The sequence below is a fragment of the Mobula hypostoma genome, chromosome 3, assembly GCF_963921235.1.
Source record: "Mobula hypostoma chromosome 3, sMobHyp1.1, whole genome shotgun sequence".
In the NCBI taxonomy this organism is placed as follows: Eukaryota; Metazoa; Chordata; class Chondrichthyes; order Myliobatiformes; family Myliobatidae; genus Mobula; species Mobula hypostoma.
In genome coordinates this window covers 156,578,837-156,592,287 of record NC_086099.1, presented here as the reverse complement: position 1 = coordinate 156,592,287, position 13,451 = coordinate 156,578,837, and the positions used below count along the sequence as shown (strand labels likewise).

At 39.4% G+C, this 13,451-nt stretch overlaps 1 protein-coding gene across 10 annotated transcripts in view; it reads left to right on the top strand.

Annotated features, from left to right (window-relative positions):
• The window catches only part of cobl (cordon-bleu WH2 repeat protein), a 294,795-nt gene that overhangs the window by 64,319 nt on the left and 217,025 nt on the right, over window positions 1–13,451 (top strand). Inside the window, exon 1 of one of the 10 annotated variants that reach the window (XM_063043972.1) lies at window positions 585–604. The exons of the other annotated variants lie outside the window; for them this stretch is intronic. The gene's annotated coding sequence lies outside the window, so the exon portion shown is untranslated. Of the gene's footprint in view, window positions 1–584; window positions 605–13,451 lie in introns of those variants that run through there. 10 annotated transcript variants of the gene reach the window in all.

Genomic DNA, 13,451 nt, shown 5'->3' with positions numbered 1-13,451 from the left:
ATATTTTTATCTTTTATTTTTATGTTTGCACTTTATTCTATTGTAAAACACTTTGAACTACGTTTGCATAAAACGTGCTCCATAACCAAGTTATTATTAGACTGTTAGCTAACTCTGAATCATAATTGTTAAATCTAACATGTCTTATTCTTGTATTGGTCTTTGGAATATATTGTTGCAGAAAACTTTAAGACAATTGATCGTTCAATATGAAAAACTATATTATAACCATCTTGCTTTTTCTGTTTAACTTAATTTGAAATTTCAATTCTCAGCTTCTGGCCTTAGCTGGCAGGATAGCATTAACATCCATCCTTAAAAAGCCTTAGAAGAGCTGGTCATAGGCTAGAACTTAGCTGGCAGGATAGCATTAACAGCCATCCTTAAAAAGCCTTAGAAGAGCTGGTCGTAGGCTACAACTTAGCTGGCAGGATAGCATTAACAGCCATCGTTAAAAAGCCTTCGAAGAGCTGGTCATAGGCTACAACCTTGACTGTTGCAGACATTCCGTTGATGGGACTCCTACAACACAGTTGGGGAAAGCGTTCCAAGATTTGATGGACAAAGTGATGAAGGAATGAAGATATATTTCCAAATTTGTAAGGTAACATGCAGGTGGTGAAATTCCCATGTACTTAAAATCTTTGTACTTGATCTTAGCTCATGGGTTTGGAAGGTACTGCTGGACTCATATGGGAATGGCTTTGCGTTTTATAGATGCAGCTACTATATGCAGATGATGTATAGAATTGAGTACTTTGTCCTGAACAGTGAGTACTGCACTTGTCCAAGCACATTGAAAGTATTACATTGGAGTTCTAGGAAGTGAGATACTTGCTGCAGGAAATGCAGTCTCTAATTGGCTGTGGTCCCATGGTACTTATGTTGCTGGTCGGTGTTGTGGTATTGATGACCAGAAGGTGGGGACTCTGTAACAACAGTATTATTGGTGGTTAGACTCTCACTGAGAAGACTATTTTCATAACGTCTTTTAGCAAAATGGTGTTTGTCACATATCAGCCCATGTCCAGGTATTGAATCCTGCTGTGTTGAATTATGGAAAGGTTCCAAATGAAACTGAACATTGTGTGGTTATTAGCAAACATTTTCCACTTAAGAACAGTTAATGATGAAGCAGCTGAAATGATTTGACTAGAAGTTAAAACTTGAGGAATTATTGCATTGGTGTTCGAGAGCTGGGAAGATCGACCTCCAACATGTTGTACCAGTATGAGTTCAGCCAATAGAGTGTCTCCCTATTTTGACATCAGTTTTATCAAAGTCTACTCTGTCAAATGCTGGCTTAATGTCAGGGGCAGTAACCTTAATTCCAGTGTTTATAATTGCCTAATCTCTGCATTTCTCACAATTCACAGAGGCTGCTAGGAGGACAATCTATAACTTCGATTAGAATTTTATAATTTCTCATTTGCACCACTAGCAGCTAACTGCTGTTTGTCTCCTCTCTTGTGATTGAGATGTTTCCATCCTTAACAACTAAGACATTTTAAAACTCAGTTAAATCACAAGAAGTGGACATCGCTAGTTGGTTTTAATGTCTATATCTAATTTCCATTGAAATAGGAAGCAGTTGAGATACACTTCCTGTGGTCTTTCTGGAGTTGTGTACTGAACACACCAAATATGGCTGGCAGATTTCCTTCCTTGAAGGGCATTAATAGTTCAGGAAGGGTTTCTTTTGACATACCACGTTCCATATTCATCATTACCGAGTCTTTTGTATTATTAAATTATAGATTTATTGAATAACAACATACCCAATATGGTGAAACATGACACCTTACTTCTGAGGAGCTCCTCTCCTCCTCACTGGTAATCAACATAAGCGAATCTCAAGGATGCATGCTTAGCCCGCTGCTCTACTTTCTCTACACCCATTATTGTGTTGCTAGGCACAGCTCAAATGCCATCTTTAATTGGCTGATGACACACCTGTTGTTGGTGGAATCTCAGAGGATGACAAGGAAATGTACAGGAGTGAGGTTGATCGGCTGGTTGATGGTATCGCAGCGAAAACCTTGTCCTCAATGTCAGTAGGGCCAAGGAACTGATTGTGGGCTTCAGGAAGGAGAAGCTAAGGGAATGTACACCAATACTCGTTGAGGGGTTTGCAGTGGAAAGTGTAAATAGTTTAAATTTCCTGAGTATCAACATCTTTGAAAATCTCTCCTGTACTCAACAAATAGATACAATTATAAAGCAAGCATACCAGTGGCTATTTCATTTTGAGTTTGAGAAGATTTGGTATGTCACCAAAAACTCTAGGAAGTTTCTACAGATGTACTGTGGAGTTAATTTAAACTGGCTTGGTGTGGAGGGGCCAATGCACAGGAGCCAGCTCTAACATGGGCACTAGACTCCCCAGCATCGACACTCACCATCAAAAAGTGATACCTCAGAGAAGATGGCATCCATCATTAAGGACTCCCACCACCCAGGACACGCCCTCTTCACATTACTACTATCGGGGAGGAAGTACAGGACATGAAGTCTACCTCACTACTTTTGTTCTCTTTTTGCACTACTTTTTAAAAATGTAATTTATAGTATATTTTCTGTATTGCACTGTTCCGCTGCCGTAAAACAACAACTTCCACGACATACGTATGTGCTCATAAAACTGCTCTTGATTCTGAAGGATTACTCACCAGACAACTAACTGCTAATGTAGTGATGTAACCATTATATTGTATTCCTTATCTTTATATTGCATTCCATCTCTTTGGACTGTTAGTTCCCAATGCTGATGATCCTGCTTTGATGTTTCTATCAATATTAGGTTCTTTGTCAAAATGTAGAAATGAAATTTATGTTTATAATTTATGCAATGCATACTTTACAAAGGCATTATGTGGGTCACACTATCTATTGTCTTTCCGTTTGATTGTTTTACTCATACATTTCTTACTACTTGAATATGAATCGTGGAATTCCTTTTGGCAAAGTGCTGTAGAAACAGAATAAATATTGTAGGATTTGATAGTTTGATAAGCAAGGGGTGACAGATAACTGCAAGTAGATGAGAACGTGGATTTGAAGTTATAGTCAGATTATTTGTGATCTTATGAAACAGTTGAGCAAGCTTTAGCAGCACACGTTACTGCTCACTTTTATGACTCTGTTTCCAGTTTGGGATCATGCACATTCCTCCTGAACTCTGGGATTACTTTGGGTAAAAATAGGAAGCCATATTTTGCAGTTGCTCTTTGGGTCTCTTAAAATAAGAATCTGTCTTCATGGAATTCTGCTCTTGCTGCATAGTTCAGAGAATGGAAAAGTTTCCTTTTTCCAGCAGATGTCAGAATTGTTTGAAAATTAGTTGTGTTTAAAAAAAATAAACTGCAGAATGTATCAGAACTCACTGGTAGGGATTAGTCAGCATGTTTGGATGTTTCAAGAGAGTCTAAGAAACAGGACCTGGTATTTCTGAATAGCTGGAGAGCAGATTATCAAACTTCTTGCTGAATTGTAAATTTCAATTTCAATTTAAACAATGAAAGAAAATGAAATGATGAGAAGGTGAAGATTAAGGAGGAGAATTAAGTTTGAGTCCTAGTGTTGTGTGCTTGTATTGATTTCCAGTATCAAGAATCTTGTAGTTTGTTTATCTTATAGAGTTATTGAGTAAATCAAATCATAATTGAGAATGTAGAAATAGTGAACTGAGTTTCTTGTTATGAAATAATTTTTGGACAGTTTTTCAGTGCTTTAATTTTTTTCTGTGCTAAAATAGTTAGGTGAGAAACAGGACATATTGGAAGAACTCAGCAGGCCAAGCAGTATCTATGTAGGTGAAAAAGCAGTGTTTTCTTTTACGTGCATAATTACTGAATGGTTGGTATTTATCAATGGAAACATATACTGTATGTATTTGCTTTTTAAAAATATTATGCATGCAATGTAAATGGCCTTCAGAGAAAGTAAAAAAATACTTATTGTTGGCCTCATCTCTGGTGTATGACTGCATCACGTTATGAGTAAAACTTGGTTATACAAACACTGTGTGTTTCTATACTTTAAGGTTCTACTTGCTTCTGGTGTTGTGAAGATTGTGTTCAGCTTTGTTGCCACAGAACGTTGCATTTAGTTGGATTGTGCTGTTCCACCTGGTCCTTGTAATTTTTAAACAGAAAAATGTCTTTGATTACAAGTTAATCAGACAGTTGTTTGCATGGAATGTCTTGATGCCCTGCAGGAGAAAGAGATGGACTTATGGTGGATCCCATTATTGCTTAGTGTTTCACTTGTGGTGCTGATTCAGGATTTTGATCTGAACAGAGAACAGTTCCTTTCCTCACACAGATCTGCTTGACCTGATGAATTCTTCCAGCAGATTTTGGTGCCCTGGATTCCAGCACTGGAAATCTCTTGTGTCTCTTGGGGCTTATTAGGGAGAGTCAACATGGCTTTGTGCGTGGTAGGTCATGTTTGACCAATCTGTTGGAGTTTTTCGAGGAGGTTACCAGGAAAGTGGATGAAGGGAAGGCAGTGGATATTGTCTACATGGACTTCAGTAAGGCCTTTGACAAGGTCCCGCATGGGAGGTTAGTTAGGAAAATTCAGTCGCTAGGTATACATGGAGAGGTGGTAAATTGGATTAGACATTGGCTCAATGGAAGAAGCCAGAGAGTGGTGGTAGAGAATTGCTTCTCTGAGTGGAGGCCTGTGACTAGTGGTGTGCCACAGGGATCAGTGCTGGGTCCATTGTTATTTGTCATCTATATCAATGATCTGGATGATAATGTGGTAAATTGGATCAGCAAGTTTGCTGATGATACAAAGATTGGAGGTGTAGTAGACAGTGAGGAAGGTTTTCAGAGCCTGCAGAGGGACTTGGACCATCTGGAAAAATGGGCTGAAAAATGGCAGATGGAGTTTAATACTGACAAGTTTGAGGTATTGCACGTTGGAAGGACAAACCAACATAGAACATACAGGGTTAATGGTAAGGCACTGAGGAGTGCAGTGGAACAGAGGGATCTGGGAATACAGATACAAAATTCCCTAAAAGTGTTGTCACAGGTAGATAGGGTCGTAAAGAGAGCTTTTGGTACATTGGCCTTTATTAATCGAAGTATTGAGTATAAGAGCTGGAATGTTATGATGAGGTTGTATAAGGCATTGGTGAGGCCGAATCTGGAGTATTGTGTTCAGTTTTGGTCACCAAATTACAGGAAGGATATAAATAAGGTTGAAAGAGTGCAGAGAAGGTTTACAAGGATGTTGCCGGGACCTGAGAAACTCAGTTACAGAGAAAGGTTGAATAGGTTAGGACTTTATTCCCTGGAGCGTAGAAGAATGAGGGGAGATTTGATAGAGGTATATAAAATTATGATGGGTATAGATGGAGTGAATGCAAGCAGGCTTTTTCCACTGAGGCAAGGGGAGAAAAAAACCAGAGGACATGGGTTAAGGGTGAGGGGGGAAAAGTCTAAAGGGAACATTAGGGGGGGCTTCTTCACACAGCGAGTGGTGGGAGTATGGAATGAGCTGCCAGACGAGGTGGTAAATGCGGGTTCTTTTTTAACATTTAAGAATAAATTGGACAGATACATGGATGGGAGGTGTATGGAGGGATATGGTCCATGTGCAGGTCAGTGGGACTAGGCAGAAAATGGTTCGGCGCAGCCAAGAAGGGCCAAAGGGCCTGCTTCTGTGCTGTAGTTTCTATGGTTTCTGTGGTTTCTCCGTTTTGTTCTGAATCCTGTTGGATAGTTCCCCAAACAGACGGTGAAACCAGCAGGACTCTGAAAAGCATATAAGATGCTTTTCTTCGTTTGGTAGGGCTTACAATGTAAGAGTAGCAAGATCTTAGTCCAAGTACATCTACAGTACATCTGTAGAAATTTGCAGCAGTTTTTGGTGACATACCAAATCTCCTCAAACTCCTAATGTAATATAGCCGTTGATGAGCCTTCTTTGTAATTGCATCAGTATGCTGGGCCCAGAATAGATCCTCAGAGATGTTGATACCCAGGAACTTGAAACTGCTCACCCTTTCCAGTGCTGATTCCTTGATAAGGACTAATGTGTATTCCCTTGACTTCCCCTTACTGAAGTACTGACATTAAGTGCAAGGTTGTTGTTACAACATTACTCAACCAACCAACCTGTCTCACTCCTGTATGCCTCATCATTACCATCTGAGATGTTGCTCTCAACAGTTTTTTTTAGTTTATTGAAATGTTCAGTTGTTTTCATGTACCATTAGGAGAATTAAAATCTGTTTTTTAGTTTTAATGTGATTAGGAGGCAAAGGGGATGACTTGAACAATGTTATAATTTCTTGTAATATTTGCTTAAGTCAGCATTTGAAATAATATCAATCGGAAAGAGCACTATTGTCTCCAAGGCTGATATGCTGAAACGTGTCGATGTTGAGAAAGAGGATGTGCTGGAACTTCCGAAAAACATTGGGATAGATAAGTCTCCGGGGCAGAATGGGGTGTACCACAAGTTACTGCGGAAAGCAAGGGAAGAGATTGCTGTGCCTCTGGCAATAGTGTTTATGTCTTCATTGACCACAGAGGTAGTACCAGAAGATTGGAGGGTGGCAGATATATTCCTTTGTTCAAGAAAGATAATAGGGATAATCCGGGAAATTATAAGGCCAGTGAGTCATGTGTTGGTGGTGTGAAAATTGTTGAAAAAGATTCTTAAAGACAGGATTTACGAGCACAGTAGCATAGTTGAATTAGAAACAGCCAAGCATGGTTTTGTGAGGGGCAGGTTGTGCTTCACAAGCTGATTGAATTCTTCAAAGAAGTGACAAAACAAATGGATGAAGCTGTGGATGTGGTGTGTATGAATTTTTGAAACACACTTGACAAGGTTCTCCACGGTAGGCTCATTCAGAACTTCAGGAGGCATGGGATCCAGGGAAACTTGGTTGCATGGATTCAGATTTGGCTTACTCACTGAAGGCAGAGGATGGTACTAGATGGAGCATATTTTACCTGGAGGTCAGTGACTAGTGGTGTTCCTCAGGGACCCGTTCTGGGACACCTGCACTGTGATTTTTATAAAATGACTTTGATGAGGAAGTGGAAGGTGGGTTAGTAAGTTTGCAATTAACATGAGGATTGAAGGTGGATGGATAGTGTTGAAGGTTGTTGTAGATTACAACGGGGTATTGACACAATACAGAGCTGTGCTGAGAAGTGGCATATGGAGTTTAATCCAGGTCAGTGCAAAGTGATGAACTTCGGAAGGTCAAAATTGAAGGCAGAGTTTAGGGTTAATGGCAGTGTGAAGGAACTGAGGAATCTTGGGGTTCACATCCATAGATACCTCAAAGTTGGCACTGAAGTTGATAGGGTGGTGTGTTGGCCTTCATTGGTTAGGGAATTGATTTCAAGAGTTGCAAGGAAATGTTACAGCTCTGTAAAATTCTATTAAACAACATTTGTAGTATTTTGTACAGTTCTGATCACCTCAATATAGGAAGGATGTGGAATCTTTAGAGAGGGTACAGAGGATATTTATTAGGATGCTGCCTTAGAGTGTATCTCTTATGAGGAAAGATTAAGTGAGCTTGGACTTTTCTCTTTGGAGCGAAGAAGGATGAAAGATGACTGACAGGTGTAGAAGTCATCGCTCTTATATAAGAGAAAATGATTGAGTGGACGGCCCAAACGTTTTTCCTCAACGTGGCAATGTCTGATATGATAGGACATACTTTTGAAGTGATTCGAGGAAATTATGGGGAAAATGTCAGAGGTAGTTGTTCTTTTATATAGAGACATGTTTGCATGGAATGTGCTGCCAGGGGTGGTTGTAGAAGCAGATACATTGGACATTTAAGAGATTCTTAGATAAGCTTATGCATGAAAGGAAAATCGAAGGTTATGCTGGATGGAAGCATTAAATTGATCTTAGAGTAGTTCATATAGCATCATGTGCTGAAGGGCCTGTACTGGGCTATACCGCTCTAAGTACCAGAAGTTGCATCTCCATGGAAAATAACAAGGAGTCTCTCTAACATGATCGAGGGACTGAAGTTCATAGAATGAAAGCAAATATTTAATTAACCATTTCTAATCTCAAAGCATGTGAAGATGGCTATATATTTAAGTGGAGCAAAGCCCAGTAGGGAATAGCAGAATGGTAGCCCAACTCAGTGGCTTGTTAAGGATAGTTTGGGAATTTCTATCTCTTTCCATGGGAAACCAGAGGAAAGCTGACAGCCTGAATGTCAAGTTGGTAATATAAGTAGGAATAAGAGTTGGTCAATTCAAACTTCAAAGTCATCCCACTACATTCTTCAATTTGTGAGAGATAGTTCATTCAGCATTTCCTTGTCCTATAGCGCCTTGTTTCCTACAGCCCCGATAACCTTCTCTAACAAATATTTATTGCTTTCAGTCTTAGACTTAAATTTATTTGATATTCGTGGTGTTTTGTTTGAGAATATCTCAGATTTTTACCATCTTTTGAAAAGATTCCTGCTGATGCCCATTCATATTCACCTAGCACAGATTGTAAGATCACGTCACCTCGTAGAAATTGTTTCTCTGATCAAATTATCACATTTTTTAATGATTTCAATTGTTAAGGCAAATTACAATTAATGGGCATCTGGATGGAATCGTATTATAATACAAAAGTCCTTCTACCCTCTGGTTACAGATACGACTATGATATAAGATACCCAATTGAATAATAATCACTAACTCAAAAGCATTGTCAATGACAGGTGTAGAAGTCATCGCTCTTATATAAGAGAAAGTGATTGAGTAGATGGCCCAAACGTTTTTCCCCAGTGTGGCAATGTCTGATATGATAGGACATACTTTTGAAGTGATTCGAGGAAATTATGGGGGAAATCTCAGAGGAAAAGGAAGTTGGGGAGGAACTGGGGAAGGTCTAACTTGAAGATGGGCTCACGTGTGAGGAAATAAGTATTTGGAGCCCCTTCTGGCACATTGAGATTAAATATTAATTTAATTTGAGATGGAGCGTGGTAACAGGCCCTTCTGGCCCAATGAGCCCATGCTACCTAATTGCACACATGTGACCAATTGACCTACTAACCCTTACATCTTTTGGAATGTGAGAGGAGGTTGGAGGACCTGGAGGAAACGCAGGTGATCACATGGAGAACGTACAAACTTCGTACAAGCAGTGGTGGAATTGAACTCGGGTCACTGGCTGCATCAAGGCCTGTTATGGAAGCACCAACGCCTTTGAACAGAAAATCCTACAGGAGGTAGTGGATTCGGCCCAGCACATCACGGGTAAAGCCCTCGGAACCTTTGAGCACATTTATATGAAACACTATTGTAGGAAAGCAGCATCCATCATCAGAGATCCTTACCACTCAGGCTATGTTCTTTTCTTGCTGCTACCATCAGATAGAAGGTACAGAAGCCTCAGGACTTGCACCACCAGGTTCAAGAACAGATACTACCTCAGCACAATCAGGCTTTTTAACAAAGGTGATAACTACACTCATTTGCCCATCCATTGAGATGTTTGCACAACCAATTATCTCGCGGACTCTTTATTTTGTTATTGCATGTTCTTGTTATTTATTGCTATTTATTTATATTTGCATTTGTACAGTTTGTTGTCTTCTGCACTCTAGTTGGTCCTTCATTATTACTATTATCATTATTCCTGTTATTTTTACTATTCTATAGATTTTCTGAGTATGCCAGTTTTCTGAGAAAACAAATCTCAGGATTGTATATGATGACACATTTGTACTTTGTTAATAAAATTTACTTTGAACTTTGAACTTTAGCACTGTAATAGCATTGTGCTAGCCTCTATGTTACTGTGCCACCCAGCAGCAGTTGGATAACTATGTGCTGTGAGAACTCTGGAAAGAGGTAGGCCTCGCAAAGTGAATTCAGAAGGAGAATTACTATTTGGTTTTTCCTTTCCTCAGATGCTGCCTGGCATGTTGAGTTCCTCCAGCATCTTGTATGTGTTAGTCCAGAATTTGGTTCTCCTGGACATCATTAATGGGATGGATTATAGATGGTCTACTCTGAAAACAGAGTGAGAACAAAGAATTTTCTGGTAATTGTGTCTCAACCAGGTGGGAATGGGAAAGAAGTACAGTGGGTGTGGGTTGCCTGAAACTGGAAAATTGAATGTTCCTGTCTTTGGCTTGTAAGTTACCCAGCTGGTTTGCATTTGACCTCATCATGACAGTAGAAGACAAAGAATGGCTTCAGCATGAGAATGGGAAGCATATTGAAATTGTGTGCAATCAGAAGCTCAAGATGGCCTTTGTAAACAGAGTGCAAGTGCTGTACAAATTGGACCTCAAAATGCACTTGGTCTCGCTGATGTAGAAGAGCTCACATTGTGAGCACTAAATGCAATAGACAGGATTGCAGGAAGTACATGTGATTCTCTGCCTTGTCTGTAAGGGCCACTTAGGTCCTTTGATCGTGGTGATCGTGAGGGAGGGAGTTGTTGGTGATGGGAGTGGATGTGTGAAAGGACAAGGGTTGCACCTGTGATTGCAGGGGAAAGTACCAGGGCACCAGGAGGGGTGGGTTAGAGAGTAGACCATGTGGAAAGCAGAAAGAGAGGAAGAATCGAAGATAGGGTGGCACAATAGTGTAACACTATTACAGTGCTACTGACCCAGGTTCAGTTAAGTCATTGTCTGTAAACAGTATGTATGTTCTTCCTATGACTGCATGGGTTTTCTCCGAGTGCTCCGGTTTCCTCCCACATTTCAATGATGTATGGGTTAGTAGGTTAATTGGTCACATGGGTGTAATTGGGCTGTGTGAGCTTAATGTTAGTGTGCTGTAACTCTAAATAAATACAATAAACTATTGCACCATTGGGAATGGTGGTAATTGTGAAGGATACAAAGATTAGTAGGGTGAAGGGTGAATAACAAAGGAGGTGTTCTGCTTGGCAAGAGGTTGGCTGAGAGCAGATGTTTGAGAGGGCCCCATCAACTATGGCAGGGAGGAAGCCTAGAGGATATTTCATGAGTGGAAAGCTTTATCCTGAATAGATACAACGGAGATGGAAACCCTGGGAAAGACTTGCAGGAGACAGATGGGATGTATTGTAGTCGAGGTAGCTTTGCGTTTTATAATATAGTTGGTGGCTAATTTGTCTCTTGAGATAGAGACGAAGAGATACATAAAAGGAAAGGAATTGTCAGAGGAAGTCTGGGTGAACTTGAGGGCAGAGTGGTAGTTGGTGGCAAAGGGCACTAATCTGAAGCAGCACCAATGCAGTCACTGATGTAGTGGAGAGCAAGTTAGTAAGAGATTCTAGAGTAAGTTTGGAACAGCGGCTGTTCCGTGTAATCTGGAAATCAAGTTGGTATGATGTTCTAAAGTAGGTTCGGAACAAGGACTGTTCCAGGCAGCCAGTATGAAAATGGGCACAGCTGGGGCACATGTGAGTTCATATGGCTACTACGATCAGTCTCTATTTCTCGCCTCCCCTCCATATCCCCAGCCAGTTCCATCTACCTCATTTCCTCCTCTCCACTGAACAATTTCCATCTATCAGCTACCAGCCTCTGTCACCCCTCCATCTCCACTTTTGCTGCTGACTATCTTCCCTCTGAATTTCATTTTCAGTTCTGATCTGGGGCCTCAACCCAAAATGTCGCACATAATTTTTTTTCTTCCACAGACGCTGCTTGACTCATTGAGTTCTTCCATTGGGTTTTTTCTGGGTCTTTTAGCAAGTGGTTTATAATTCCTTTCAGAATATAGCTGTAGATTTGTGATTATCTTATGATTTGGAGGGCTGCCTCCTAGAAAATAAGGAGTTCAACAGTAGTAAAATGTGACTTCTTCCAGAGAGAATTAATTTCTCCTTTAGTACTAATTTACATCATTTTTTTACATTGTGAAGTGAATTGAGAAGAATGAAGATAAAGGGATCTTGAAAGATCTAATAAAAAAGTCTTTCATTTTGTGTGTGAATTGAACCAACGTCTGAAGTTGAACTATTGTTTCAATTACTGTCCCATTTTCTACTCTTCAGATCAAATTTTTTAACAATTAAATTGACCTCATTTCGTAACTTAATATTGAATGCTGCCATTGTCTCTTGATCATCCAACTTCCAGCTGTTGGCTGGTTGTTAGTATACTAATTCTATTTCTATTAGAATCTTTTCATAAAAGCAGGTTAGAATTTAAATATGATCCATGGTAAACAAGTTATTTATATTTCATGTTAGTGCTGTTATTTTAAAATGTTCCTGTTAAACATCTGATAGCACACTTTATACACATTATCACATTTTCTAGAACTTGTCGTTTTAATCGTGTTTCTGTGAGTCATTGCCTTTTTTAACTATTTGAAATGATGTGAAGCACAACACTGTCCAAATGCATTACAAGACTCTTACTGATAGAAATGTGTGAAGTCTCTAGTGTTGTTTAGATAAAGCTCAGTTCATTTAATATTGGTGCTTTTTAAAGCAACTATTAACATTTCATTTTACTATTTTTCAGATGTTTTGATAAATGCTTTATGAATTTAAAGTTGCAGCTGTTCCCCACTTTTTTTGCATCTTTAATCCTTAACTTTTTAGCAATTTTATCAGAAATTGATAAGAAATTGGGGATTTTCATTCTGGTTTCAAATCAAATATGTCATGGAGTATTGGCTGCTGGTTTCACTTGTCCTCACACATCCAGTTCTGTGGATTTCAGTGGAGCATTAAGGATGGAATTGAGTACAACGGCTGACTAAAGCTTGTGTGTGCATTTAATTCTACTGACCAAAGACTGATCTCTCCCTCACGTTCCCTGGATGCTGGGAATTGGGAATTCTTCTGCAGATGATAACTCTTCGTCTTTGCTGAAGTCTAAATCTGAATTTGATTGATTAATAATGTTTACCAACGGTGGTAGTGGTAATCAGCAAATACTGTGACTATTGAGTTGCATCAGCCATGATCTCATTAAATGACAGAGGCTTAAAGGGATGAATGGTCTGTTCCAATTGTTATATTTTTGTAAATTTCAGAACGACTTGTAAGAATCAAAACTTAAAGCATTTAAAAAGTATTATGATCTATGTGGGCCTTTTAATGTCAGCAAACTTGGTTGTAATTTAATGTTTCCTGATTTATTACTGACAAGTTTTTCATGTGGTCTTGAGATGACTCTATCCATTGTTAAGATTTTGAGTACAGTCCACAGTCTCTGCTGAGTTGGTGATATCACCAGAGCATTAAAATTGGGGTTGGGATTGTCCTGTGGTAGTACAGACAGACTTTTTTTTAGAAGTCTTGTTTGCATCTGGATGTAAAAGGTGATATTGCTGGTTGTTAAATGAAGCTTGCAGCTTTGAGAACATCCTGATATTCCATGCACCATTTGAGCTCCTACCCTGACATCTTTTATTATCTGTGACAACAGATTCAAAGATTCATTTTATTGTCAAAGTATGCATGTACAACTCTGGTATTTGGCTTCTCTAGAT